Raw genomic sequence first — 6,925 nt, forward strand, 5'->3', positions numbered from 1 at the left:
CTGCCAGCCCAAGACCTTGCATTTCTGACACATGATGTTGCTGTTGCCGATTACCCTTGCCACCACTATAAAAGGCCACATCTTTCAAAAGTAAAATCACTGCACTGAGCTATTTCCAATCACTCTTCTAAGACAAGCTGAGGCATTATTCTCAATAAAACTCATTATAACCCTTCCCTAACAGAATTAAGGCATGAGAAGCATTACTGAACACAGTTTCAAATTTTTCCACAAAACCCTTTACTCTCTGCTTCCTAACTCAGACCGATGTGAAGGGAGGCTGGAGAAAGAGCCCGGTTGTCCTCGGTGGGGAACAGTAATATCTCCTAATACTATTCCTCTACTGTAAGCATCAATTTGGAGAAAGTGAGAGACAGCATTTTTGCAGCAGGACAAAGAACTTCCCAGAAAATCAAAAGACCTGGCTCTGTCACGAATTAGCTATGTGACTTCTGCCAAGACACTTTGCCTACCTGACCCTCAATTTCTTCATCTGAGGAGGTAGGTCTAAATGTCTCAGGTCCCTTCCAAGAGTGTATGAGTGTTGGGTGACACCTGTGGCTTGTTAAGAATAATTTCCCCAAGTGATTGCTCATGGGTATGAGGAGGGTTCGTTGGGGGAAGGGAATGATGAAAATGTTTTAAAATTAGATTATTGTGATGGTGGCACAACTCTGTATACTAAAAACCATTAAGTTGTTCACTTTAAATTGGTGAATTTATTTTTTATTTTGTAATTGTGGTAAAATGCACATAATATTTACTATCTTAACCTTTTCTAGGTACACAATTCAGTGGCATTCTATACATTTACTTTGTTATACTACCATCACCACCATCCGTGTACAGAACTCTTTCATCTTGCAAAATTGAAGCTCCATTCTTACTGAACAACTCCTCATTCCCTCCTCCCTCCAGCCCCCGGCAACCACCATTCTACTTTTTGTGTCTATGAATTTAACTACTCTTGGTACTTTATATAAGCAGAATCATACAGTAATTGTCCTTTTGTGACTGGCTTATTTCACTTAACATAATGGCTTCAAGGCTCATCCATGTTATAGCATGTGTCAGAATTTCCTTCCTTTTAAAAACTGTATAAATATTCCACTGTATGTATGCACCACATTTTGTTTATCCATTCATCCATTGATGGACATGTGAGTTGCTTCCACCTTTTGGCTATTGCAGAATGGGTAAATTTTATGATATGTAAATTGTATCTCAGTGAAGCCATTCAAAATATATCTCCCACATCTGGAAGTAAGAGATCTGAAATGATTCCCATCTTAGGATCCTTCCTTAAGGGCCTTCTCAAGGAAACTCATGAATTTTAACTAGACAGAAGTATTACTTTCTGGGAGACCAGTAACCTTTAATCAACTATTACTTTGGTTGATTATCTCATTATTCTGTCCATTCTCAGTTATTAAAGACCTGGGACTAGGAAAATGTCACAAGAGACAGAGAAAGGTCTGCAACCATGCCTGGGGGGCAGGGAGGTGGGGCAGGGAGGTGGGGTTTTTTTCACAGCACTGCTGAAAGTGGAATCGAGAACAGGGAGACAACCTTTGCCACTTCTGTGCAATATTGCTCAAGGCTGGCCTGGTCCTCTTTAGTTCCAGTGGAAGAATCATCTCAAAGATTTTTTGTAAGATTATACATTTCCTGGGACACCTGGGTGGCTCAGCGGTTGAGCATCTGCCTTCAGCTCAGGTCATGATCCTGGGGTCCTGGGATCGAGTCCCACATCAGCCTCCCCGTGGGGAGCCTGCTTCTCCTTCTGCCTATGTCTCTGCCTCTCTCTTGTGAATAAAAAAATAAAAGCTTTAAAAAAAAGATTATGCATTTCTTTCTCTTGATAAACTATACAGGAAGCCCCCTAATACCAACATAAAGACCCCTCACATAGAAGAGTTCTCAAGAAATGTTCATTCCCTGCTACAAGGTCTTTTCTCCAAAAGTAGAGATAATTTGCTTACTGATTTAGTAATGGGCTTTCCCCCTTTAGTCTTGACTCTTCCCAGAGCAGAATAAATGTATGTATGCCTCTGGTGTGAGAATTGAGATCCGAAGATGGCACTCAAGCTGACTTAATTTTACTCCCAGGAGCCCCATACTCACAACACTGCAAATATGGCCTGCCCTTTTAACCCTATGGTTTCCTAACCAGGGATTCTCAATATGGTCCTCATGAGAGTCACAAGAAGCCTTAAAAAGATAGAGGTCTGAGCTCTACCCCAGAACAACCAAATTAGACTTTCCAGGGCTAGACCTGGACTTGGTATTTTTCAAACCCTCCCCCTAAGGAATTCTCATGTGTAGCCATGGTAGAGACACTGTGTAAGTCAAATGCTTTCAAGTTCAGCTTCCTTCCTTTTCACCCATCAAATTTCCTTTACAGGCCTGACAACCTGAAGGTACCGTGGTTTGTCTGGGTGGCCTTTGGCCACAGCCATAGTGGTTTAAAGAATAATTTTTCACACCTCTTTCTCCTGCTCTCCACCCTCACCCCCATCGTACTTATTTGGCAACCAGGACATTGACCTCACATCTGATAGAGCCCAAGTCTCTCTATCTCAAGACACTTCTCTCCTTTGCTCAGAGTCTAGTAAGACATAGAGACAGATAATGTGAAATTAAAATTCCATGTGATGAGTTGAGAAATGCTACCATAGTAATAAGCACTGGGGCGCTTTGTAAGCATGTAGGAATTAAAGCAAATTCAGCATTGAGATGTCTGGAGTTGAACCAGGAGAAAGCCAGTTGAGCAGGCAGGGTGGTCAGGGAGAGAACACCCGGGGCAAGACCTGGACTAGAACCTGAGGGGTACAGGCAGGGGAGGTGATCGAAGTTCAGGTTGCTAAACTTCAGAGGAGGAATGGGATAAGAAAAGAGGCAATAGAGAGAAATCGGAGGCCAATCCCCAAGGGCTTTGCAATTTAGGCTAAACAGTTTGGATTTCACTATGAGAGCAAGTGGAGCCAAAGAGAAGTGTCATGATAAGATTTATTTTCATAGAAAAAAGGAAAAAGAAAAAAAAAAGAGAGAAAAGGAAAAAGGCCTCAAACTCTAATTGTAACTTTTATCTGTATGTTTTGGGTTAGTTGTCCTGTTGTGTGACCTCTTGGGTCCATAGAATTTAAAGACTCTTAAGGGGTCTTGGAGCTTGTCAAATCCCGGGCTCTTCATTTCACAGGTCGGAAAATCACCAGTTTCACAGGAGACCAGGACCAACAACTTCATACGGTGCTCGTCCTAATATTCCCTGTCCTGCCAACAAAGTTCCACAAAATCAAATTATTTTAGTCATTCTACTAAATGGCATATATTCAGACATTTAGGCTGTATTTTCTCTCTGCTTTTTTTTTTTTAATTCCATGAATGTGAGATCATACAGAATTTGTCTTTCTCTTGACATTTTCTTTTATTCCATTGCAGGTATTCTAGAAATAAGTCCTTTGCAAATATCTTACCCAGCCTGTAGCTTGCCTCATCATTTTCTTAACAAGATTTTTTGATAAGCATAACTGTTTCAGTTTGATGAAGTCTTAGTTACCAATATTTTTCTTCAGTGATATTCTGTCTCCTTGCCTACCTCCAGGTCAGGAAGATAGTATCTGGTGTTTTCTATTTTGTTTCAGCTCTTATATTTCTATTATTCTATATATTTTACAGTTGCTCCAGCACCGTTTGGTGAGCTAATTTCTCTTTTTCCATTGAATTTATTTGGCATCTTTGTTTAAAATCAACTGACTCTATGAGAATAGGTCCATTCCTGGACTCAGTTCCATTGGTCTATCCCATTGATCTCTTTGTCTATCCAAGTCTTGAAGTCAGGAAGTATATGTCCTTTAGATCTGTTCTTCTAAGATTGTTTCGGCATTCTAGTTGCCTAGCATTTCCATATAAATTTCAGAGTAGTCTTGTCAATTTCTATTTGTAAAAAGCAGCCTGCTGGTATTGAGGTTCCATTGGTTCTAAAAGTCAATATAGGAAGAAGTGACATCTTAACACAATTGGGTTTCTGCTTCTGGAACATGATATGCCTCTCTGTTTGTTTAGGTCTTCTTTAATTCCTCTCAGTTATGTTTGTTAGTTCTCAACATAGACATTCTATACATCTTTTATGAAACTTATTCTTGAGAATTTTATTTTTTATTGACACTATTGGAAATAAATTAAAATTTTTCCCAATTATTTACTGCCAGTATATAGAAATGCAATTAATTTTTATATGTTGATCTTACATTCTGAGACCTTGCTAAACTTATGATTTAATTCTAGTCATGTTTGTTTGTTTGTTTTAATTCCTTAGGAATTTCTACATCAACCATTAGGTTGTCTACTATTTCTAAAATAAAAAGTAATATCAGTATTATAGAAATTCAGGAAATTAGAAGAACTATTCTCACTTTTTGCATATTTCCTTACAGGTTTTTTGTGTATGCAACTTCATATACTTATGGCATATGTAAATTTTTCTTGAAAATATTAAATGAAAATTCATTTTTTAAACTTTAAAGAAATGTGCATATTTCAAATGGCTACATAACCCTCCCATTCCTCACTTTTATTTTTTTTTAATATTTTATTTATTTATTCATGAGAGAGAGAGAGAGAGAGAGAGGGGCAGAGACACAGGCAGAAGGAGAAGCAGGCTTCATGCCGGAAGCCCGATGTGGGACTCCATCCCGGGACTCCAGGATCGCGCCCTGAGCCAAAGGCAGGTGCTAAACTGTTGAGCCACCCAGGGATCCCCCATTCCTCACTTTTAAATGCTGATTGCTATTCTATTGCATCAATGTGCTACAATTTAGGAAATCATTTTCTTTTTGGAGGACATAAAAATTTGCTCCTAATTGTTTGGTTTTTGTGCATATAAACTTTTGTGCATTTTGAATTACTTGTTTAGGCGACAGTCCAGAAAGTGTTCCCCACGAAGTGAAGTCTGTGAGTATTCCTGTGGTTCTTGAACTGCACAGCCAAGTTATTTTCCTGCTTAGAATGCTACTTATGAATAAGAATACTGACAACCTTGCCACCACTACCTTCAGCCCTTATATTTATTTCCTTATTTACAAAAATTTACTGACATAATATAGCCTCTGGACCACCACATCAGGGATGAAGGAGGCAGTACCATTTTGCTACAGATGAGCAGCTTTGCTGTTGATCTTATAGGCTACATCCATCTTTCCATCTATTTGTACCATGGGTCTCCACCTACTCCAGCTATCAACTCCCGAAGGGCCGGAGCTTGGTTCTACTCCATCTTGGTATCCCCAGAGCCTCACAGTGACAAAGAGCATCCCAAAAAACTTGTCCATGAAGACATGGAAGAGATGAACTTTCAGAAATCCTTCCCTACTTCTATGATTTCTGTAAAATCAGGGATTACTTTATCATATTATCTTCAAACCTAGAAGTTTGTCTCATTCACATAGAAATGATACTCAAGGCTTAGCTCAGTTGCTCTTTCATGACTAAGAGAATATGCCCACAGAAAAGAAGATAATTTCTGTGTGAAGGCTGGAGTTCACTTTTGAAAAAAGCCAAAAGTTGTATTTTTTAACAGTAACATGTTTTTAGCTGTTTCTTTTCTTTTCTTGCAAACATACAACAATATGAATTGGGCAGTCTAAGAATTCATAAGCCACCAGAAAAGTCGTACTTGTGTTTTGCCTCCTACTGATGTCCCACGATGTCTTCCTTCCTGACCTGATCCTACTTTTGCTCTTGCTATTGAAGCATCCAGTGATAAAGCTGGAAGGGACCTAAAGATGATATTATCTCCATCTTTTTTAATAAGGAAAGAAATAGAACCTTCTTGAGAAGCAGCCACATTCTCCTTATATTTTTCAAATACACTTAAAAATGAGTTTCCTCTAAGATGTTCCATGAAACAAAGAGATGAAATGGTGCCTAGTGACATTATGTAATTGTTGAATTATTTTATAATTGTGTGTTAGGTTGTGACAAATGCACTAAATAAATATAAGATGTATTATCAAATTGATATCACAAAACACAACATGATTCTTGGTTTTCATTATCATAGAAATCAGCCCACCATCATAGGGCTATTCAATGAAAAAAAATGTTTTTAATGTCAAAAGTAGTAAAACTGTATCCAGTTTTTAAAAAACCCTAAATCAGCATTATATTCCCATCAATGTAGGCAAGAGAACTCTCATCACTAATCTTGTGGCACGAATGGTAAATTCGATTTTTCTTTTACCCCAATAACCTCTACCATAGCCATTTTTTGACACTAGTCTTCTGAGTGATTGATCCATAATTGTCTCACACTGCTCAAATTGTTTTTCTATTCACTGAAGGAAAGAGTGGCACTATCAACAAACATATTGCATATTATATTGATATTTAAGAGAGCAACTAGAGAATCAAGATATTTCTCCAAAGCCTTGGTTTGCTCATGAATGCTTCCAGTGCATCACATCGACAGGGAGGTCACCACAAATGGAGAATGACTGGAACCAGAGAGTGGCCTCAGGAGTCACTGATTTAGTCCGTGAGTCAGGCCTTATTGGGCAACTGCCTACATGGCTGAATTTCATGACTGTGCTTCCTAAACTGAACAATCCAGCTAGGACATGCCTCTTCCATGTTTGCCTATTAGAGTCTTCACAGAGCAGCCAAGGCCTAACTGGATCAAAGCTCTATCAACAATCAACATGGGGTCTAGTCCCATGTGCCAGCAGCCTTCACATGAGATTACTATCTTATCTCTTTTGGGGGGACTCAGTGGTCATTTTTATCATAATGACAACATTTGGTTAATGCCACCAAAAGGAGAAGACCTGAAATGAACTTAAATCAACAGATCATAGTGAAAGAGAGTGGGAGAAGATAACATATTGGTTATGAGTGTGAGCCCTGAATTTAAATATTGGTCCTGCCA

The sequence above is a fragment of the Vulpes lagopus genome, chromosome 8, assembly GCF_018345385.1.
Source record: "Vulpes lagopus strain Blue_001 chromosome 8, ASM1834538v1, whole genome shotgun sequence".
Taxonomy (NCBI): domain Eukaryota; kingdom Metazoa; phylum Chordata; class Mammalia; order Carnivora; family Canidae; genus Vulpes; species Vulpes lagopus.